This window comes from Panthera uncia (assembly GCF_023721935.1).
Source record: "Panthera uncia isolate 11264 chromosome B2 unlocalized genomic scaffold, Puncia_PCG_1.0 HiC_scaffold_25, whole genome shotgun sequence".
Classification (NCBI taxonomy): domain Eukaryota; kingdom Metazoa; phylum Chordata; class Mammalia; order Carnivora; family Felidae; genus Panthera; species Panthera uncia.
In genome coordinates this window covers 14,677,294-14,700,533 of record NW_026057581.1, presented here as the reverse complement: position 1 = coordinate 14,700,533, position 23,240 = coordinate 14,677,294, and the positions used below count along the sequence as shown (strand labels likewise).

At 39.9% G+C, this 23,240-nt stretch overlaps 1 protein-coding gene across 1 annotated transcript in view; it reads left to right on the top strand.

Annotated features, from left to right (window-relative positions):
• The window catches only part of PHACTR1 (phosphatase and actin regulator 1), a 272,533-nt gene that overhangs the window by 88,811 nt on the left and 160,482 nt on the right, over nucleotides 1-23,240 (top strand). The window lies entirely within an intron of this gene.

The following is a 23,240-nucleotide window of genomic DNA, read 5'->3' as shown; positions in this document are numbered from 1 at the left end:
TGTTTATATGTATGGGGACCCTTCTACCTTCTGCCTCTGAAGGGTGTTTACTCTTTAAGAATTTTTTTTTTCATCTTTAAGAAATTCTAAGTGGGGCACCTGGGTGGCTCAGTCAGTTGAGCATCTGACTTCGGCTCAGGTCATGATCTCGTGGTTCAGGAGTTCGAGCCCCGCGTCGGGCTCTGTGCTGACAGCTCGGAGCCTGGAGCCTGCTTCTGATTCTGTGTCTCCCTCTCTCTCTGGCCCTCCCCCCTTCACACTCTGTCTCACTGTCTGTCTCAAAAAAGAAAATAAACATTACAGAAAAAAAAAAAAAAAAGAATTTCTAAGTAGACCTGAAAGGTAACTCATCTGCCAAAATCCAAACATACTTGTATTGACCCAGGAAAATGGCATTAACCTGGAATGTTGCAACGAGAGCTCTTCATGTTTGAACACATCATTTCAGCTTACACTTTACTGTGATCGTTGATGGTTCCTTTTAAAATTTAAGTTGGGAAAAGAAACAAAATACACATTTGAAATTAGCCCCTGCCTCACTGAAAGTCCTCTGTAATTTTTTTTAATGTTTGTTTATTTTGAGAGAGAGCGCAAGCAGGGGAGGGGCAGAGAGAGAGGGAGACAGAGAATCCCACACAGGCTCCACACTGTCAGTGCAGAGCCCGATGTGGGGCTTGATCTCACGATCAAGTGAGATCTGGACCCGCGCAGAAATCAAGAGTCGAATGCTTAACCGACTGAGCTACCCAGGTGCCCTGAAAGTCCTCTGTAATTTCTAAGTCTTCTAGATGATGGTAAATCAGGATGGGTGACTGGTTTAGTGTCACAACCCGGGTTAGTTTTACTCTCTGCATCTTCCTAACAATCAGTGATATTCAGACACGCAAACACGGGGTGTGCGGTGAAACCCTCATGGTGAAGGAATAATAGAAATAAAATTGAGGAAGGGGAGTTCCATGCTATCACAAAGGACAGAAGTCCCAAGCCTTACGGTGGTACCTGAGGCCACCCACCAGCAGAGAATTTCATTTTCTCTTGATTAACTAAGGGCTGTTGTGAAATTTTCAAGTTGTATCTGCTCGAATCTACTTTCCACCTGCCCTCTGTTAAGACAAGCAGTCGAGCCAAGATACATCTTGAAACCTCTGAATGGTCACATTAGAAAATCACAGACTCCCAGAATAAAATATTTTTTCCTGGATTTGCGAAAGAGAATGACAAGACTTCACAGAAGACCCGGCCGACTGTTTAATTCCCGAGACTGAAATGTGATTAATTGTCTGCCTATGGTAGATATGTCACAGGGCTATGGAGATACGCCATTCTGTAATTGAAGAAAAAAATGTTCTTTCAGCTTCCTCCGACCCACCTCCAAAATGCTGTGTCCCTGTGTACATTTAGGCACGTTCTGTTTATTCGTTTATTCCCCTTCTAGCCTTTAATAGCAGTCTTGATAGTCCTGTTTCCCACATTCTTAAAGCCCAAATTGTGAACCAGCTGGTTGGTTGGTATTATAATTGCCTTCACCAAATTGTGGGATTATCAGCTTCAGGAAACCCTCTGTGAAGATGAACTCATCAATCGACAAGCACTTACCATGAAACTATGAGCTGTAAGGAAGGATTCTCTAGAAGATGGAAACATTGAGGCTTGAGCCCTGCTCATAGCTCCCCAGGTACTTGCCGAGGCTCAGGTAATTGGGATAAAGGAAAAGGCAGAGAGGAGAGGGGAAGAGATGTCCCAGATTGCCCTTGTCATGACTGGAGTTTATTTCTCCCGGTTCTTCTCCAACTTTAGTGTATATCAGAATCTTTTGAAGATCTTATTCGCCCTCACATTCCTGCCCACCCCCGACCCCCTGCCACAACCCTCCAGAGATTCTGACTCCGTAAATCCTAGATAGGGCCCATCAGTTGTCATTTTTATAAGCTTCCTAATGATGCTTCTGCTAGCACTGTGAGTGGAACTTACTTTGAGTAGAACTGGTTGAACTGGTGTAGTCCAGCCAGCCAACAGTGGGAACTGGTTTAGTCCCACCAACAGTGGGAACTGGGTTAGCCCAGCCAACCGTGGGAAGAGCTGACCATAATTTCCCTTACCCCAGTCTTTTGCCACTTTTGCAAGAAACCTTTGTGAAGAACTAAGAAAATCGAGGAGAACCTCTAGTCCTGTAACCCACAGCATGAAAATATGGGCGTGGAACTCAAAACAGCATATTCAGGGATGATAGTCCCCCACCACTGGTGCAGGCAGCTCTCAGGCCGACCATGGCAGAAACTTGTGGAAGCTATATCCTGGACCCAGACTGCCCCACGCAAGGAGCTACCCATAGGGCTGGAGGAGAAACATTACAGTTAAGTTTCAGACTAATCTTCAGAATTCAACTTTGACCGAGTGGTTCCAGAGATTCATTAAAACTCCTCTCCCATTGGCTTGGAGGAAGGGAGTTTCTGGGTTTGTTGGAGAGAGTCCTTGGCAACGTGAAGGAAAACCATGGTTCAGCAATTTGGAATAGTCTCTTCCTCTCAAGGGGTCAAAACAAAAGCGAACAAAAATGGTAGATCTCGTCAGTACGTAGACATGAAAGGCAGGGAGGATTTTAGTATTTAACAGCATAGCCTGTTCATTTACAACAAGTAGATCAGGAATTACGTGTATTTTTGGTCAAGGTTGTTTGGCTTTGGGGGGCGGGGGGAGGTTGGCTTGGGAACATTGCAGAGCAACTAAGGCTGGTGATGCATCTGTTGTAGGTGCCCAGGTCCACTGGGTGCAAGCTTAAGGATGTGTGGGATTGCACTGGGAGGCAAAAAATTGTTTCCCTGTATATCTGCTTTTAGCAGCAAAATCTGTTCTTATTTTGAAAAGCTCACAACACATCCTGGCGTAATAGCAGTATATACTGTGATGAAAATGCAATTGATGTTGCATCATGAATTATTCATATGCAAATCACGCCTTTTAAAATAATCTCTACAGCGACAGATGGACAGACGTCCTCTGCCTCCTTTATGACCAGTCAGCCTGGATCCAAGCAGGTCGCCTGTTAACGGGGTTTATGACCTTTGCTTCATCCTTCCTGGTGTAAGGCGGTCTAAAGTGCTGTGTTACGTCTTTGCCAAGAGGCTCAGCCTGGCCAGGCTCCAGTGTGATTGGAATTCGTTTTGATGTCATCAAAACAAAAGAGATACATTTCTACTTACTTCCACCTATTAAGGTTTGTCACAAAAATATGGCTCGGAAACATTTCTAAATAAATTACTTTGCCCTGTTGGAAAAAGTGCCATGCTGTTAATTTTATTGCTTTTCTGGCAAGCACATTAGTGCTAAGCAGTAGATATAATTGGAGGCATATTATAAATTAGACATGACGGCTGCTGAACAAAGATCTATACCAGCTTTAGACAGAGGAAAACATCTGAATTGGTTTCCAAGGAAAAACAGGAGAGAGCTAACTCAACCACAGCAGTGGTTTGTAAATTGTGAGAATTCGCGAATACTTCCCAGTGTTGGAATGGCGATTATATCACTTTCATAATAAGAAAACCCAGTAGCAACAACCGAGGTGACAATTTGCAGGACTTATCGTTATTTTGCTCACATCTCAGTACCTGTAGTAACTTCTGGAAATGAACTTCTCTTCTTTCTGAAACTGTGTGTTTAAACCAAGTAAGCATGTTAATATGGGGTAGAAATGTTTCTTTGCTTTGAGCTTTTAAATTCGAACTGATTTTAGACCTACAGAAAAGTGGCAGATACAGCACAGATCTTCTTTAGAGCCCGCACCTTGCCTCCCCAATGTTGGCATCTTCTGCAACCATCGTATTTGGGCAAGGGGAGGGCATTAAGATCTGTACCAAATTATCAAGTCAACTACACACGTCATTCAAATGTCACCTATTTTTTTCCATTATTTTCTTTCTTTTCTTTCCGGGATCCTATTGATGAGGTTTTGGAGCAGTGGGGGTTCGGAGCTGGCCAGGAAAGAATTCTTAAAGACGTCTTTGGTGCAAAAAGGTCATTTTGTTAAAGCATAGGGACAGGACCCCTAGGCAGAAAGAGCTGCACTGGGGTTGTGGGGAGTGACTGGCCATATCCTGTGGAGTTGGAGGCAGGTAAAGTCAAAAGGGAGGCCTCCAGAAGGACTTTGAAATGTTAAAGAGGACTCCTAAGATACCTGAGGCCTTGCTGTTGTCAAGCTAAGGTTGTCTTTCCTCTAGTAAGGCATTAACAGTAGGACAGTAGGGGGTTCCTGGAGAAAGGTTGTACTCTGTATTTGCCTTGAGTATTTGTCAATGGGCTGTAGGTAAAAAAGAAATCTAATTTTACCTGTCATTTCCTTCTTGCCTTTGTTCCCCACATCACTGTGGAGGGGAGGGTGATGTTAGAGCTCCAGGAAACGGAGTCTATAGGTTTCTGGAGAATAGGCTATTGATAAGATTGCCTTTTTCTTCTAATTTACTAAGATATTTGTAAACTGATGGAGACCCACATCTTGCATGACTATGATCACTCTCAGTTAACCATTTGTTTTCTTTCCTTTCCTTTGTTCTTGGGCAGCCAGAGTGCCTGAGGGATATCACACACATCCCAAGGTGGGGGCGGAGGGGGGTAGTGTTTCTAGTTTGTACTTTGCCCTCAGCTTGCCTTATGCTCCCTCATCACTGTCTAGGACCTCAAGTTGAATTTTGTAAATATGTCTATTTAATTCCCTGTAGTCTATAACAATTCATCTGTTTTTCTTTCTCTTTCATATAAATGTTTCTTGAAGCAAATTTTTTATGTATTTGGTGAAATATATTTGGCATGGTCATGTGTGTGTGTTGGGGGATAAAGATGGCAATTGAACAGGAGGCTCTCAAATGCACCCTTGTTTGCTTTGAGGAAAAATTTGATGGAGGCCTTCCCAATACATTAGTAATCTACGACAACTTAGTCTTATTCAATAAGCTTTACTAATTGAGATTAAGATAGAAAAAGCCATGCAGATTTGGTTAAAAACAAAGGCTGAATATTATTTTTAAAATCCAACATTTCAAAAATAGATGGGGTTTTATTCCATTAATTTTTGTAAAACTCTCAAGTGATTAACATTTTTCATTCTAATTGTTGCCAAAGAGATCATATTATTGAATAAATAAGGCAGGTTTATAATTAACATATTATTTGTATGTTGTAGATTCTTTCCATTTCATAAAATAATTCTGTTCCTTGCACATCCTCCCCAGGAAGGAACTTTTCTTTTCCTTCTTCTTCACTCTAAAAAAAGCATTGGCTAAGCCAAGATAAAATTGCAGCCGGAATCTTGCCTAGATTCTACACATTTCAAATTAGTGTGATTCAAATTAATAAGTTTTTGTTGTAGTCTAAGAAACTTAAAGTTGTTACCAAAATATGATTTGGGAGAAAAGTTGGACTGTTTATAAATGTGTTCTTCTTAGATCGTGGCCCTCGGGGGTAGAAAGTGCAGGAATTCTCCTAGCTTAATGTCTTTACAAATGACTATTGAATGGGAATATACCTGCACGCGCGCGCGCGCGCGCCACACACACACACACACACACACACACACACACACGCACACACCAGCTCTACAACCATTGCTCTTCTCTTCTGTTTCAGCTATACTGTTTGAACTGTTCTGCAGCCCACTTCTGACACTAACCACCCAGAGTTAGCTCAGACCCCACAAGGGTGAAAGCTCACGGTCCAAAAGACTGCCCCTTCTTCAGATGTGAGCAGCCAGAACCCCCTGCAACTTTTCGCTGAATCCCTACAAATCTGGGACTCTTCCCATCTCCAGTTGAGTGATTTTTGGAAGGACCCACAGAACACTGGAAAGCACTGGTACTTACGATGACAGTTTTATTATAAAGGATACAGATCAGCATCAGCCACGTGAAGGCAAGAGATCATAAGGCAAACTGAGGGCAAAGTACAAGCTCACACACCCCAACGCTGCCACTGCCACCACCCCCCCCACCAGGTGGGATATGTGTGACATTCCTCAGGCACTCCTGGCCGCCCAAGGACAAAGGAAAGGAAGGAAAACAAATGGTTGACTGATAGAGATCACAGTCATGCAGGACAGGAAACTCCACCAGTTTACAAATACCTTAGTAAATGACAAGAAAAAGCCTTTTCTCCAGAAATCTATAGACTCGGTTTCCTGGAACCCTAATGTCAACCTCCCTTCCATAGTGCTGTGGGAAACAAAGGCAGAAGAAAATGGCAGATAAAATTAAATTTCCTTATTAAGCTGCAGCCCATTGACAAATACTCGAGGCAGGCAGAGTAAGTTTCTCCAGGAACTTCCTACTGTCTTAATGCTAATGCTTCGCTAGAGGGAAAAGCAACCTTGGCCTGAAAATAGCTAGGCCTCCAGTCTCCTGGGAGTCTTCTTTAGCAGATGAAAATCCCTTTGGAACATTCCCCTTAACTTTACCTCCTCCAACTCCATAGTGTATAACCAGCCACTCTGCACAACTCCAATGCTGCTCTTTCGGCCCACGGACCCTGTCCCCGTGCCTAATAAAATCACCTTTTTGCACCAAAGACCTCTCAAGAATTCTTTCTTGGCCATCGGCTCAGGACCCCACCATCACCCCGAAACCTCATCAAAGAGAAGCGTAGGGTGAGGTCTGGACAGGGTCCTGAACGTAGAGCTCCCACACCATCTCCTCGTGGACTCAGAGGATGTCACCCTCCCACAGCACGTCACTGTGTTTGCCAACCAGAAAGCTCCAATGAGGGGCATTTTTATTAGGGTTTCATTATGAATGAACATTGACCACTGGTTTGAACTCAGTATCTAGCCCCCTCTTCCCTCCCCAAAGGTCTAAAGGTCAGGCTGATCGCAGGTGGCTCAAAGCCCAACCCTCTCTCATCACGTGGTCTTTCAGTTTGACCATCCTGGAAAGATCTAGAGACCCACAGTGAGTTACTTCATTAGCATGAGCTATCAGAGCCAGCCGCGAGTAACGGCTAAGATGCCTGTCACTTAGGAAATTGCAAGGATTCACAGTCTTTCTCTCAGGACGAAGCCCAAATTCTTCAGGGTTTTTTCTTCTTTACATCTTTTTTTCTTTCTGACAGTGAACAACAGGATATTACACACTGTTTGGAAATTAGGAAAAGTGTTAAGAGGGAGATATAAAGCATACATCATCCCACACAGTGATAGCACCACTATGAATATTGGAGCATGGTGTATAGATTTTCTTTTCATAATTTGCTTAATTTACCCCTAAATATTTAATGTTTGGATGCTGTTGTAAATAATACTTTAAAAAACTTCATTCCCCCACTACATATTTTTTTTTTGTAGAAACCTAGAAATGCAGTTAGTTGTATAGTTGTTGTATATTGACATTGCCCTTAAAATTTTCCAAGTAGATGGCCATGTTGCCTGCATCTAGTTTTATTTCTTCCTTCCAATATGTATTTCTTCCTCCTCCTCCCCTTCTTATTCTCCTTCTGCTCCTTCTTCCCTTCCCTCTCCCCTTACTCCTCGTCATCTTGCTTCATTGTGATGGCTACGTGGGATATTTTTAAAAACATTTTATAATACAGTACAATGTTAAATCGAAACTGGACAAGTGTGCATCCTTGCGTCACGTTCCTGATTTTAGAGTAGATGTGTGTGGTCTCTCAGTGTTAAGTATGATGGTAGCTTGTAGGTTATTCACAGATGCCCTTTATTAAGTTAAGGAAATTTTCTTTAACTCCCAGTTTTCTGTGAATTTTTTTCATCCTAAATGGATATTACATATTTTTAAACACTTTTTCCTACCTTTTAAGATGATTATTTTCGTCCCTTCTGTTAGTGTAATGGTCCACAATTGAATCACTTTTGAGTGGTATACCAACCTGGCATTCATTTGGTCATGGTGCATTATGCCTTTTGTATATATTGCTGGATTTCATAAGGATTTTCATGTTTATGTTCATGGACAGTATTGGTCTGTAATTTTTCTGTAATGTCTTTGGTTTTCTCATCAGAGTAAAGCTGACCTTATAAAAGAAGCTTAGAAGTTTCCTTCTCCTCCATTTTCTGAAGGAGTCCCTGTAAAATTGTCATTATCTCTTGTATAAATGTTTTGTAGAATTCAGCAATGAAGCCATTTGAACCTGGAGTTTTCTTTGTAGAAAGGTTTCAATTTCAAATTCAATATCGGTAGTAGATATAGGATTATTTGCGTTTTCTCTTTCTTCTTGTATCATTTCTGATGATTTGTCTTTCAGGCAGTCTATTTCATGTAAGTTTTTGAATTATTGACTTAAAGTTGTTCACCATATGTGCTTAGAATCCTTTTTAGTGTCTATTATAATTGCAATGACGTCCCTTAGTTTTTCCTTCATTTCTGATATTGACAGTTCAAAAAATTCTTTTATTTTTGATCACTTTTGCTAGGGGGTTATCAATTTGCTGATTTTTTCAAAACTCAACTTTTAGTTTTATTGATTTTTGCCTCATTTTTGCTCATTTTCTTTCTCACTGATTTCTGGTCTTTTATTATTTCCTTTCCTATACTTTTGTTCAATTCAGTTTTGCTTCTCCAGTTCCTTTAAAGTGGGAAGTTTCTATCATTGATGTTTTTTTCCTATAATATAAGCACTTAAAACTTTGATTTTTCCTGTAAAGACTATCTCAGCTACATCCCACAAACTTGATAGGCTGTTTCATTATTAATCTGGTTCCAAATATTTTCTAATTTTTCTTATGATTTCTTCTTGAACTGATCAGTTATATTTACTGATACTGTCTAGTTTTATAATATGTAACTATTTTTAAAAATTATTTTTGTTGTCATCTTCTGATTTAATATCATTGTAATCACAGAACATTTTCAGGATGATCTTAACTATTTTACCTTGATCAAGACTTATTTTATAGCCAGCGTATAGGCTATCCGGGTCAGTCTTTCACGTGCCCTGAAAAGAAGCATATTTTGCAGTTTGGCATATAAAGTACCCTACAAATTAGGTCAAGCTGGTTGATAGTGTTGTTCAAATTGTGTATACTGTCACTGTGCTTTGTTTACTTTTCTAGCATATACTGCAAAAGCAACATTAACGTTTCCAAGTAAAATTATGAATTTGTCTATTTCTCCTTTACGTACTGTCGGTTTTTAATGACTGTATTTTAAGCTCTGTTGTTTAGGATTGCTATATAGGCCTTCTTCAAAAATAGATGCATATCGTAACATAATGGCATTCTTTATATCTGGCACTATTCCTTGTCATGAAAGTTATTTTGCCTGGAAATTAATGTAGCTATTCCAGCTTCTAAGCATTAGTGTCTGTATAGTAGATCTTTCTTCTGTCCTTTTGCTTAAAGCCAACCAACCTACCTTCCTTCCTCCCTCCCTTCCTCCCCTTTCTTTCTTTCTCTTTCTTTCTTCCATTCTTTCTTCTTTCCTTGTTTTTGGAGCATGTAATTGGCTTTATTAAGCAAGTCATGAATTGGGCAGCGTCTCATCTCACAAATAGAGAAATGCTCTCTGTGTCTTTATATTTAAATTGTGCTCTATTTGTAGTAGATAGCCTATGGTAGGTCTCTGCATTTTGGGGTGTTTTTTCATGTAATTATCAGTGTGATCGGATTTAATCTACATTCTTACTACTTGTTTCCCACTTGTCCCATCTATTCTTTATTCAATTTTCTTACATTTCATGCCTTCTTTTGGATTCGTTGTTTAATCGTTTGTTTATTAGCTGTATTCCCTTGTTTTATTTATTGGTTCTTTTTGTTGCTCTGGGATTTACTATATTCATCTTTATCAGAGTCTACCATTACTTAATACAGTGCCACTTTATGTATAATTTAGGAACCTTAACCCAGAAGACTTCTATTTTCCCTCGTTAGTCCTTGTGCGACTCTTAAAACATATTTTATTTCTGCACAATCTACCATGTATTTTTATTACTTTTTTATTACATTTTTATTACGTTTTTATAGTTACCTTTTAAATAAATTTAAAACTACGAAAAAGAAATCCTTTCCATTTTGCTACTCTTTTTTATTTTGTGTAAATCTGGGTTTATCTCATAAAATTTTCTTTGGCCTAAAAACACTTGCCTATAGTTCAGCCTTGCTAGAGATGAATTTGCACTTTTATTTATCTAAAAATTTCTTTATTTTACCGTCAGTTTTGTAGGATATTTTCTCTAGGTTTAGAATTATAGGTCATGGGTTTATATTTCCGTTTGCAATTTAATTTTTTTAAATGTTTATTTTTGCGAGAGAGAGCATGAGCAGGGGAGAGACAGAGAGAGGGAGACACAGAATCTGAAACAGGCTCCAGGCTCTGAGCTGTCAGCACAGAGCCTGATGTGGGGCCTAAGCCCTTAAACCAAAAGATCATGATCTGAGCCAAAGTTGGATGCCTAACTGACTGAGCCACCCAGGTGCCCCATTCCTTTTGCAATTTAAAGGTATTATTCCATTGTCTTCTAGATTGCCTCCTCCCTCCCTCCCTCCTTCCCTTCCTTCTTTCCTTCTTTCCTCCCTCCCTCCCTCCCTCCCTCCCTCCCTCCCTCCCTCCCTTCCTTCCTTTTCTAGAGCAAGCAGGGGAAGGGCAGAGGCAGAGAAAGGATCTTAAGCAGGCTGCAAGCTCAGTTCAGAGTCCAACACGGGGCTTGATTTCATGACCCGACCTGAGCCAAAATCAAGAGTTTGATGCTTAACCAACTGAGCCACCCAACACCCATAGGTGGCTTTATTTCTGATGAGAAGTCAGAGATCATTCTTAATTCTGTTCACCTTTATGTAATATATCTTCTGGGCTGGTTGTTTTTTTAAGGACTTTGTTCTTATCGTTAATTAGAATAATTTGATTATAATGTGTCTTGGTGTCCCTTTTTAAACATTTATCCTGCTTGAGGTTTAGCAAGCTTTTGGGATCTGTGGTTTTATTCCTTTACAATTTTTTTAATAACAAAATTAGAAGAATCTAAACATTATTTTTATGGAAATATTCTGCACCTCCCTCTTGCACCTGTCTTTTGGAACTCAACTTACATGTGTATTAGGACATTTCGTATTGTTCCATCGGACTCCCAGGCTGTGCTCATTTTTTTCAGCCCTTTTTCTTTGAGTTTTTCTGTTTGGATGGTTTCTATTCCTATGTCTTCAGGTTCACTAATCTTTTCTTCTGCGTTGTCTAATCTCCTCTGTTAATCCCATCTGGTGAAACTTTTAATTCAGATAAAGTATTTTTCAGTTCTACAGGTCTTTGTTAGTTCTTTTTCATATCTTAAATTTTTTCAGTTTCTCTTATGTTTATGCTTACTTTTCAGTCCTTGGCCACAGATAAAATATTTTTTTGAGTCCTTGTTTGCAAATTCCATTATCTCCGTTATTTCTGGATCTGTTTCTATTGATTGGTTTTCTTTTTAGTTATAGTTTACAATTGCCTGCTCTTCCAATTGCCTAGTAGTTTTTTATTGAATACAGACCATTGTGGTGTCACATTGTGGACTCTCTGGATTTTGTTTTATTCCATTATAGAGTATTCAGTTTTGTTCTGGCTAGCGATTGTCATTTGCATGATCCTTCCAAAGTTTGTTTGTAAGTTTGTTTTGAAGGAGTACAGAGGAGTTCTCCCCTTAGGGTTAGTGTAGCCCTACTACTAAGGCCTTCTGGGGTCTATACAACAGAATGCTGCAGGTTTTCAGTGAATTTTCTCCACTCTTAATGGTCAGAGTTTGAATGAGTCCAGCTTTCTGTAGTCTTTCTTTGCCCAGAACTTATAGTTTGCTCAAAAGCTTCGATTCTCAGCTAAAAACTCAAATGGATTTCTGTTCTCATATCCCAGCTGCCTCAGCCTCCCTGTAGCCTCCAGTCTCTATTTAAAACTCAACAGGACCAGTGAGCTCTACCTGATTCCCACATCTCTGTACCACAGTCTGGAAAGTGCCTTCAGACAGAAATCTGGGGAGATCATAGGGCTCACCTCATTTGTTTTCCTTTTCTCATCGATCACAGTCATGTTCTGCTTGTCTAGACTGACAATAGTCATTTTCTAGCTTTTGTCCTCATGCTTAGTTTTGTACAGTCATCAGAATCAAGCCTGGTTACTCTCTCATAGCTAAAAACTGAGTATTTGCCCTTCCTGCAAAGTTCTGTACCATTTTTTTCTTTCTTTCTCTCTCAGTCTTTTAAGTATTTTCCATGCTCTTCAGAAAGTCTCCTTTAAATGACTGGAGAAGAGTCCTTTGACTAGATATACCATAATTTGCATAAGAATCCCCTGTAATTTATGTGTTCTCATAGACCCCAGTTGTAGTGCATTAATATTAATGTACATTTTTTATTATTTCTGTAGGATTAAATGAAATTACTGTGTCGGAGGAAATAGACATTTCCATGGCTCTTTGCACAAGTTACCAACTTGCCATCCAGAAAGATTATTCTAGTTTAAACCCAGCAATACTATATGAAAGTGTGCATATCACCATGACTTGGCTAGTACTGGGTATTAAAATATTTTTCAAATATTCGATTTAAATAAAAATTGATATCTTATTGTTGGAATATCATTTATTTAGAGGTTCATTTATTTTATTATTGCTGTGCATGAATTTGTATAACACCTATTGGCTGTTCACATTTGTTTATTGAAAACCTATTAACTTAAAATACATATATGTTTTAAAATGTCAATAGTGGAGAAGTTCTTCTAATGAAAACAGTCCTCCCCTGTCCCACACCACATCAAGCCCGTTTTGTTGCTCAAAGAAAGCAAGTTTCAAGTCTAGATTTCTAAATTAGATCTTCTAATGCTACTACTTCTGTTACTAATTTTAATACTTACTCTCCCTACTGTTTTAGGTTAGACTCTTACTTTAATCCTCTATCTTCCTTTCCCCATACTTCCAGTATATTTATATAGTTAAGTCAGTGTTTATGTTATTAGGTCTGTATAATGATGTTCTCTGCAGAGATGCTAGTGTGTTATTACACTTCTCATTCTTATTTTTTTTCCTCTTCCTACAGTGTGTAGTTGTTCATTGTTGTTGTTTTTTTCTTTCTGTGATGGCTTCCTTAAAAGAAATTTATTTTTTAGCTCTGGCGTGTTTATATTTATTAATATAAATATCTTTTCAAGAAGACCATCTCACTTTCACCTTTCTATTTACGTATGGGATGTTTACTTTCTAGACCACTTTTTCGTCAGGAGACTTCCTTAGCTGTTCTCCACGTGTGTGTCATTGTTTTCTGGATCCCAGACCTTTACTGTTGTTTTTTTTTTTTTTCTGTAGTTTTGCTGCAGCACATTCTTAAGTAATTTGCAAGAATCACACATACTTTGTTTCCTTAAACATGGAATTCCAAGTTCAAATTAATTGTTATAAAATTTGAGGATATTATTGTCTTAAAGCATTGAGTAGTTTTGAGAAGTAAAATGCCTTCTGATTTTATTCTTTTTTGGTGTGGCCCTTTATTCTTTGGAACATCTGGGGGTAGTCTCATTGATCATTGATGTTCCAGAATCTCCTGATGGTACACCTTGACATTCATTGCACCTGCTATCCAGTTGAGCTTTTCAATCTAAAGGCCCTTATCTTTCAGCTCTGGGAACTTTTCTTACATTATTTCTTTTAAAACTTTACTTCCTTTGAGTTTCTGTTCTCTCATTGTGTAAATTTTGTCAGTTGGATGTTAGATTTCATTGAGAGAGTCTCTTTATTTGCTATTTTCCATCTTTTGTCTTTTGCTTCTAATTTCTGGGATATTGTCTTTGTATTCTGACTCCTACACATATGAATTCATTTCTTTTGGCACTCATATTTTATTTTCAAGAAGTCTTGTTTTCTGTTTCTTTTTTTCATAGCATATGGTTCTTTTTTACTCACAGGACTTTTTTTTTTTTTTTTTTTTTTTTTTGGTATTCTTGTTGGTCATTATATTATCTATTCCTCCTAAGACCAACTTTTAATTTTTGACTTGTCATGGTATCCCTCTTTTGTATAGCAGTTTTCCCTCACACCAGGTGGCCATTGGCTATGAGTTTATATTTAAGAGTGAGGTCTTCAGACTTCCAAATTCCAGCTGTATTTTGGACTAGATCTCTAAAGGGCTCTCCTACAAAAAGGCAAAAAACCAATTAGATCTTAGATGAATCATATTATAATGCATGCTGAGTTTTCAGGAAGCAACAAAACTTTTTGAGTCCCCATAAAGCAACCACTGCAATCAAACGTAAAAACCAGAAAGCCTTATGCTGACACCTGCGTGGAATCTGTTGAGAAGAATGAAAAAGCTAAAATGGTGTCATCATGAAAGAAAACACTGAGCAAAGGTGGCAACAGAAGGATACACGTAAAAATTCCCGTTAAATGTGGAACTTAAAAATGTACGTTTAAACAGCTCATGGGCAAAAGAATAAATCATAGTGGAAATTTAAAGTATCTAGAGTAAGAAATAACTACTACGTATGAAAATATTGAGAATGCAGGGAAGTTCACAGCCTTACACGTTCGTAGAGAAAAGAACAAAAATTAAAACATCCAATGTAAGAAACTAAGCAAAGGAACAACAGAATAAACCCAAAGAAAGCATAGAAGGAAGGAGATTCCTAACATACAGAGACAGATTAATAAAATAGAAAAGTTAATGATACAGGGGATCAACAAATAGAGCCCCCTGGTGGAGAGATCATGGGAAAAAGTGAAAAAGCACGTAAGTGATATCACAAATGAATAAGGGGCAAAGTTTACAAAGGTAATAAGAGAGGGGCACTTGGGCGGCTCAGTCGGTTGAGCGTCTGACTTCGGCTCAGGTCTTGATCTCAAGGTTCATGAGTTTGAGCCCCACATCAGACTCACTGCTGTCAGCCTGTCAGTGCAGAGCCTGCTTTGGATCCTCTGTCCCTCTCTCTCTACCCCTCCATCACTTGTACTATCCCTGCCCCCAAAAATAAGTGATAAGAGAACACAGTACACAGCTTTATGTAGATACATGTTAAGACATAGATGAAATAAATTTAAAAAAATAACAAAATTGATCCAAGAAGAAATAAAAACATGAATGAATTTATAATCATTAAATAAGTTCAATAAATAGATAAAAATCCTTCCACAAATAATGCATCAAAGGCGTCAAAGCAAGTCTTACCAGGCTTTCAAGAAACAGATTATTATAAATTTAAGGGATTATTATAAAGAGATTATCATAAACTTTTCAAAAGAAAGGAAAAAGGGATATGTGCTTTCTCATTCTGCTGGACTCAGCTCACAATTCACACTAACAAATTACAGGATAAAATACATGCGGTCATTTCATATCATGAAATTTAACACCTACCCATGATTAACAACAAGGAAAACACTAGGAAGGGAGCATACATTAATAAAATGGACCAACAGCAGGGGCTCCTGGATGGCTCAATCGGTTAAGCATCCGACTTCAGCTCAGGTCATGATCTTGTGGTTCGTGGGTTCAAGCCCCGTGTCGGGCTCTGTGCTGACAGCTCAGAGCCTGGAGCCTGCTTCAGATTCTCTCTCTCTCCCTCTCTCTCCCTCTCTCTCCCTCTCTCTCCCTCTCTCTCCCTCTCTCTCCCTCTCTCTCTCTCTGCCCCTCCCCTGCTCATGCTCTGTCTCTTTCTCTCTTAAACATTAAAAAATAAATAAAAGGTACTGACAGCAGCAAAATCAAAGCCAAATAAAACAAACAGGAGTAAGCCTTATTTTTAGTTTTTTTAGTAAGCATCATTTAAAAAAAAAATGTTTGTTTTATATTAAAAGAGATAGGTAGCAAGCAGGACAGGAGCAGAGGGAGAGGGAGAGAAATGATTCCAAGCAGGTTGTCAGCGCAGAGCCCGACTCGGGTCTCGATCTCACAAATTGAGAGATCGTGACCTGAGCCAAAATCAAGAGTCAGACGCTCAACCAACTGAGCCACCCAGGCGCCCCAGCATCATTTTTTTTAAAGTTAGTTATTTTTATTTTGAGAGAGAGAATCTTAAACAGGCTCCATGCTGTCAGCACAGAGCCCGGACGTGGGGCTTAATCTCAACAAACTGAGATCATGACCTGAGCTAAAACCGAGTCTGACGTTCAACCAACTGAGCCGCCCAGGCGCCCCAATAAGCATCAGTTGTAATGCTGAAATGTGAGAAAGCATTTCAAATCAGCAACAACATTGCCCGCGATTGAGGCTTTTATTTCATTCTTTTACCGGTGGCCCCAGACAATGTAATAAGTCAAAACAAATTATATGAGATTGGAAAGGAAGACACTGCCATTGTTTGTTGACTACATGAATTTAGGTAAGTGCATAGCTCTCAGACTAGTTTTAGAAAGAACAGAAGTATTGGGGCGCCTGGGTGGCTCGGTCGGTTGAGCGACCAACTTCGGCTCAGGTCATGATCTCGCAGCTCGTGAGTTCGAGCCCCACGGCAGGCTCTGGGCTGACAGCTCGGAGCCTGGAGCCTGCTTCGGATCCTGTGTCTCCCTCTCTCTCTGCCCCTAACCCACTCGCATCCTGTCGCTGTCTCTCTCAAAAATAAATAAACATAAAAAAAAATTCAAAAGAAACAACAAAAGTATTGAATAAGATGAGTTATAAGAAATCAGCTTCCGGCAGGATAAAAAAGCAATAACAGTGTATTGATTTTTGAAAAACAAAAATACTAAGAAAATCCGAAAAGGAAACTAAAAGATCTGCAAAAACATTTTGCTAATAGCTATGCAAAGCACAGGTTTCTGATCCTCAAAGCAGCTGAGTGCTGGGCACAGGTTGCTGGCGCCCCTCGGGCTTTGCTTCTGTGCCTTTCCAGTTCCCAGAAACAAGGTTGCCCCGATGGCTTCACTTTCTCCCTCTTCCCTGTGCCAGGAGCTGTTTGAACTGCTCCCATGTGTTGGCTCAAGAACAGAGAGACTATAGTTATTTTCTTTCCAAAAACTCTATGCTCCCTTGAGACCTCTCCGAGTTCTTGAAGGCTCTAGCGTGAGGAGAGGCATCTGGTCTGAGTTCGTCCATAGAGCTGTTGCTGGTACATCCACAGGAATAATTGCTTGGTCTTTTCAGGTACAGGTGCTCCTTTCTGACCGGACCTGGGGGCATCTAGTCAAATCTCCTCCTCCCACCCCAGGAATATTATTCTAATAGAAGATCAGAGGATCCAGACATGAAAAGTATTAAGAAACAGCAGGAAGACGTTTCGTCACATGATAAATTGAATTTAGGATCAGTAATCACCAGGTATAGAGTTAGAGCCTAATTTCTTTAGCTGAGTGGTTTGCAGTGGGGGCATTTTTGCTCCCAGGGGACGTTTGGCAGTGTCTAGAGGCACTGTCGGTGGTGATGGCTAGTGGTGTTCCTGGCGTCTTGAGGGCACAAGGCCAGGGATCTAGCTAAACAGCCCCCCAACAAAGAATAACCTGGCTCGGGGCACCTGGGTGGCTCGGTCAGTTAAGCGTCTGACTTCGGCTCAGGTCACGATCTCACGGTCTGTGAGTTCAAGCCCCGCGTCGGGCTCTGTGCTGACAGCTCAGAGCCTGGAGCCTGCTTCGGATTCTGTGTCTCCCTCTCTCTCTGCCCCTCCCCTGTTCACGCTCTGTCTCTCTCTCTCTCTCTCTCTCAAAAATAAATAAAAAAAAAAAAAAAAAAAAAAAAAAAAAAAAAGAATAACCTGGCTCAAATTCTCAGTAGTGCTGAGGCTGAGAAACCCTGCTCTACATCAGGAGCTCATCCAACAGTTATAAATCCAAACTGTCATCGCAGTAATAACAATTAGCATTTATTGAGCCCTCAGGACACCCGAGATGGGGTGCTAAATCAATTGCATACATAGTCTCACGGAACCCCGCCGTGAGGAAGGTACTATTCTCTGCCTACTTTGCACATGAAAAAAACTGAAGCTTGGGGAGATTTAACCAGTGACTAAGGGGTAAAGCTGGAATTCAAACTGGTCTGGCTCCAGGGCCAGACCTTTCCACTAGGCTAAACTGCCTCCTGAGCAGGGCCAGTGCCCTCATCTTATAGATGAGAGACCGTATGGGATCTTGAGGTAGGTGTGTTCCTGTTTCCTCTTTCAGTCCTTAGGTGCTCTATTAATTGTCTTTCTACTACTTGAGTCAACATCAAATGACCTCCCTAAAGCCATACAGCTGGTTGAAGGGGGAACTGAGAACCCGCCCCTACTCCATCACGCGGACTCCCAGGTATCAGTCTTCATGGCACTTGATTGTGTACCCCTCCCCCCCAACAGGAATCCCTTTTTCTCCCTTCTATACATGTCCTAGCTTGGGTTAGCTTGAAAGCAGAGCCTGAGACAAGGGTTCGGGTGCACGTAGTTTATTTGGGAGGTGATCTCAGGAAACAGGAATGAGGCAGTAAGCTAGGGAGGGAGAAAAGCCAGTAAGAGGTGTGTTTTACAGGTAGCCACAGGGAGCATTGGGAGCCCCCCCCCCCCATCCCCATTGCCTTAAATCCATGCCTTTCCTTTTTTTTTTTTTTAAATTTTTTTTTCAACGTTTTTATTTTTTTTATTTTTTTTATTTTTTTATTTTTTATTTTTTAATATATGAAATTTACTGTCAAATTGGTTTCCATACAACACCCAGTGCTCATCCCAAAAGGTGCCCTCCTCAATACCCATCACCCACCCTGCCCTCCCTCCCACCCCCCATCAACCCTCAATTTGTTCTCAGCTTTTAACAGTCTCTTATGCTTTGGCTCTCTCCCACTCTAACCTCTTTTTTTTTTTTTTTTTTTCCTTCCCCTCCCCCATGGGTTTCTATTATGTTTCTCAGGATCCACATAAGAGTGAAACCATATGGTATCTGTCTTTCTCTGTATGGCTTATTTCACTTAGCATCACACTCTCCAGTTCCATCCATGTTGCTACAAAAGGCCATATTTCATTCTTTCTCATTGCCACGTAGTATTCCATTGTGTATATAAACCACAATTTCTTTATCCATTCATCAGTTGATGGACATTTAGGCTCTTTCCATAATTTGGCTATTGTTGAGAGTGCCGCTATAAACATTGGGGTACAGGTGCCCCAATGCATCAGTACTCCTGTATCCCTTGGATAAATTCCTAGCAGTGCTATTGCTGGGTCATAGGGTAGGTCTATTTTTAATTTTCTGAGGAACCTCCACACTGCTTTCCAGAGCGGCTGCACCAATTTGCATTCCCACCAACAGTGCAAGAGGGTTCCTGTTTCTCCACATCCTCTCCAGCATCTATAGTCTCCTGATTTCTTCATTTTGGCCACTCTGACTGGCGTGAGGTGATATCTGAGTGTGGTTTTGATTTGTATTTCCCTGATAAGGAGCGACGTTGAACATCTTTTCATGTGCCTGTTGGCCATCCGGATGTCTTCTTTAGAGAAGTGTCTATTCATGTTTTCTGCCCATTTCTTCACTGGGTTATTTGTTTTTCGGGTGTGGAGTTTGATGAGCTCTTTATAGATTTTGGATACTAGCCCTTTGTCCGATGTGTCATTTGCAAATATCTTTTCCCATTCCGTTGGTTGCCTTTTAGTTTTGTTGGTTGTTTCCTTTGCTGTGCAGAAGCTTTTTATCTTCATAAGGTCCCAGTAATTCACTTTTGCTTTTAATTCCCTTGCCTTTGGGGATGTGCCGAGTAAGAGATTGCTACGGCTGAGGTCAGAGAGGTCTTTTCCTGCTTTCTCCTCTAAGGTTTTGATGGTTTCCTGTCTCACATTCAGGTCCTTTATCCATTTTGAGTTTATTTTTGTGAATGGTGTGAGAAAGTGGTCTAGTTTCAACCTTCTGCATGTTGCTGTCCAGTTCTCCCAGCACCATTTGTTAAAGAGACTGTCTTTTTTCCATTGGATGTTCTTTCCTGCTTTGTCAAAGATGAGTTGGCCATACGTTTGTGGGTCTAGTTCTGGGGTTTCTATTCTATTCCATTGGTCTATGTGTCTGTTTTTGTGCCAATACCATGCTGTCTTGATGATGACAGCTTTGTAGTAGAGGCTAAAGTCTGGGATTGTGATGCCTCCTGCTTTGGTCTTCTTCTTCAAAATTACTTTGGCTATTCGGGGCCTTTTGTGGTTCCATATGAATTTTAGGATTGCTTGTTCTAGTTTCGAGAAGAATGCTGGTGCAATTTTGATTGGGATTGCATTGAATGTGTAGATAGCTTTGGGTAGTATTGACATTTTGACAATATTTATTCTTCCAATCCATGAGCAGGGAATGTCTTTCCATTTCTTTATATCTTCTTCAATTACCTGCATAAGCTTTCTATAGTTTTCAGCATACAGATCTTTTACATCTTTGGTTAGATTTATTCCTAGGTATTTTATGCTTCTTGGTGCAATTGTGAATGGGATCAGTTTCTTCATTTGTCTTTCTGTTGCTTCATTGTTAGTGTATAAGAATGCAACTGATTTCTGCACATTGATTTTGTATCCTGCAACTTTGCTGAATTCATGTATCAGTTCTAGCAGACTTTTGGTGGAGTCTATCGGATTTTCCATGTATAATATCATGTCATCTGCAAAAAGCGAAAGCTTGACTTCGTCTTTGCCAATTTTGATGCCTTTGATTTCCTTTTGTTGTCTGATTGCTGATGCTAGAACTTCCAGCACTATATTAAACAACAGCGGTGACAGTGGGCATCCCTGTCGTGTTCCTGATCTCAGGGAAAAAGCTCTCAGTTTTTCCCCGTTGAGGATGATGTTAGCTGTGGGCTTTTCATAAATGGCCTTTATGATCTTTAAGTATGTTCCTTCTATCCCGACTTTCTCAAGGGTTTTTATTAAGAAAGGGTGCTGGATTTTGTCAAAGGCCTTTTCTGCATCGATTGACAGGATCATATGGTTCTTCTCTTTTTTTTTGTTAATGTGATGTATCACGTTGATCGATTTGCGAATGTTGAACCAGCCCTGCATCCCAGGAATGAATCCCACTTGATCATGGTGAATAATTCTTTTTATATGCTGTTGAATTCGATTTGCTAGTATCTTATTAAGAATTTTTGCATCCATATTCATCAGGGATATTGGCCTGTAGTTCTCTTTTTTTACTGGGTCTCTGTCTGGTTTAGGAATCAAAGTAATACTGGCTTCATAGAATGAGTCTGGAAGTTTTCCTTCCCTTTCTATTTCTTGGAATAGCTTGAGAAGGATAGGTATTATCTCTGCTTTAAATGTCTGGTAGAACTCCCCTGGGAAGCCATCTGGTCCTGGACTCTTATTTGTTGGGAGATTTTTGATAACCGATTCAATTTCTTCGCTGGTTATGGGTCTGTTCAAGCTTTCTATTTCCTCCTGATTGAGTTTTGGAAGAGTGTGGGTGTTTAGGAATTTGTCCATTTCTTCCAGGTTGTCCAATTTGTTGGCATATAATTTTTCATAGTATTCCCTGATAATTGTTTGTATCTCTGAGGGATTGGTTGTAATCATTCCATTTTCATTCATGATTTTATCTATTTGGGTCATCTCCCTTTTCTTTTTGAGAAGCCTGGCTAGAGGTTTGTCAATTTTGTTTATTTTTTCAAAAAACCAACTCTTGGTTTCGTTGATCTGCTCTACAGTTTTTTTAGATTCTATATTGTTTATTTCTGCTCTGATCTTTATTATTTCTCTTCTTCTGCTGGGTTTAGGCTGCCTTTGCTGTTCTGCTTCTATTTCCTTTAGGTGTGCTGTTAGATTTTGTATTTGGGATTTTTCTTGTTTCTTGAGATAGGCCTGGATTGCAATGTATTTTCCTCTCAGGACTGCCTTCACTGCATCCCAAAGCGTTTGGATTGTTGTATTTTCATTTTCGTTTGTTTCCATGTATATTTTAATTTCTTCTCTAATTGCCTGGTTGACCCACTCATTCGTTAGTAGGGTGTTCTTTAACCTCCATGCTTTTGGAGGTTTTCCAGACTTTTTCCTGTGGTTGATTTCAAGCTTCATAGCATTGTGGTCTGAAAGTATGCATGGTATAATTTCAATTCTTGTAAACTTATGAAGGGCTGTTTTGTGACCCAGTATATGATCTATCTTGGAGAATGTTCCATGTGCACTCGAGAAGAAAGTATATTCTGTTGCTTTCGGATGCAGAGTTCTAAATATATCTGTCAAGTCCATCTGATCCAATGTATCATTCAGGGCCCTTGTTTCTTTATTGACTGTGTGTCTAGATGATCTATCCATTTCTGTAAGTGGGGTGTTAAAGTCCCCTGCAATGACCACATTCTTATCAATAAGGTTGCTTATGTTTATGAGTAATTGTTTTATATATCTGGGGGCTCGGGTATTTGGCGCATAGACATTTATAATAGTTAGCTCTTCCTGGTGGATAGACCCTGTGATTATTATATAATGCCCTTCTTCATCTCTTGTTACAGCCTTTAATTTAAAGTCTAGTTTGTCTGATATAAGTATGGCTACTCCAGCTTTCTTTTGGCTTCCAGTAGCATGATAAATAGTTCTCCATCCCCTCACTCTCAATCTAAAGGTGTCCTCAGATCTAAAATGAGTCTCTTGTAGACAGCAAATAGATGGGTCTTGTTTTTTTATCCATTCTGATACCCTATGTCTTTTAGTTGGCGCATTTAATCCATTTACATTCAGTGTTATTATAGAAAGATATGGGTTTAGAGTCATTGTGATGTCTGTATGTTTTATGCTTGTAGTGATGTCTCTAGTACTTTGTCTCACAGGATCCCCCTTAGGATCTCTTGTAGGGCTGGTTTCGTGGTGACAAATTCCTTCAGTTTTTGTTTGTTTGGGAAGACCTTTATCTCTCCTTCTATTCTAAATGACAGACTTGCTGGATAAAGGATTCTCGGCTGCATATTTTTTCTGTTTAGCACACTGTAGATATCGTGCCAAGCCTTTCTGGCCTGCCAAGTTTCAAAGGAGAGATCAGTCACGAGTCTTATAGGTCTCCCTTTATATGTGAGGGCACGTTTATCCCTTGCTGCTTTCAGAATTTTCTCTTTATCCTTGTATTTTGCCAGTTTCACTATGATATGTCGTGCAGAAGATCGATTCAAGTTACGTCTGAAGGGAGTTCTCTGTGCCTCTTGGATTTCAATGCCTTTTTCCTTCCCCAGTTCAGGGAAGTTCTCAGCTATAATTTCTTCAAGTACCCCTTCAGCACCTTTCCCTCTCTCTTCCTCCTCTGGGATACCAATTATGCGTATATTATTTTTTTTTAGTGTATCACTTAGTTCTCTAATTTTCCCCTCATACTCCTGGATTTTTTTATCTCTCTTTCTTTCAGCTTCCTCTTTCTCCATAACTTTATCTTCTAGTTCACCT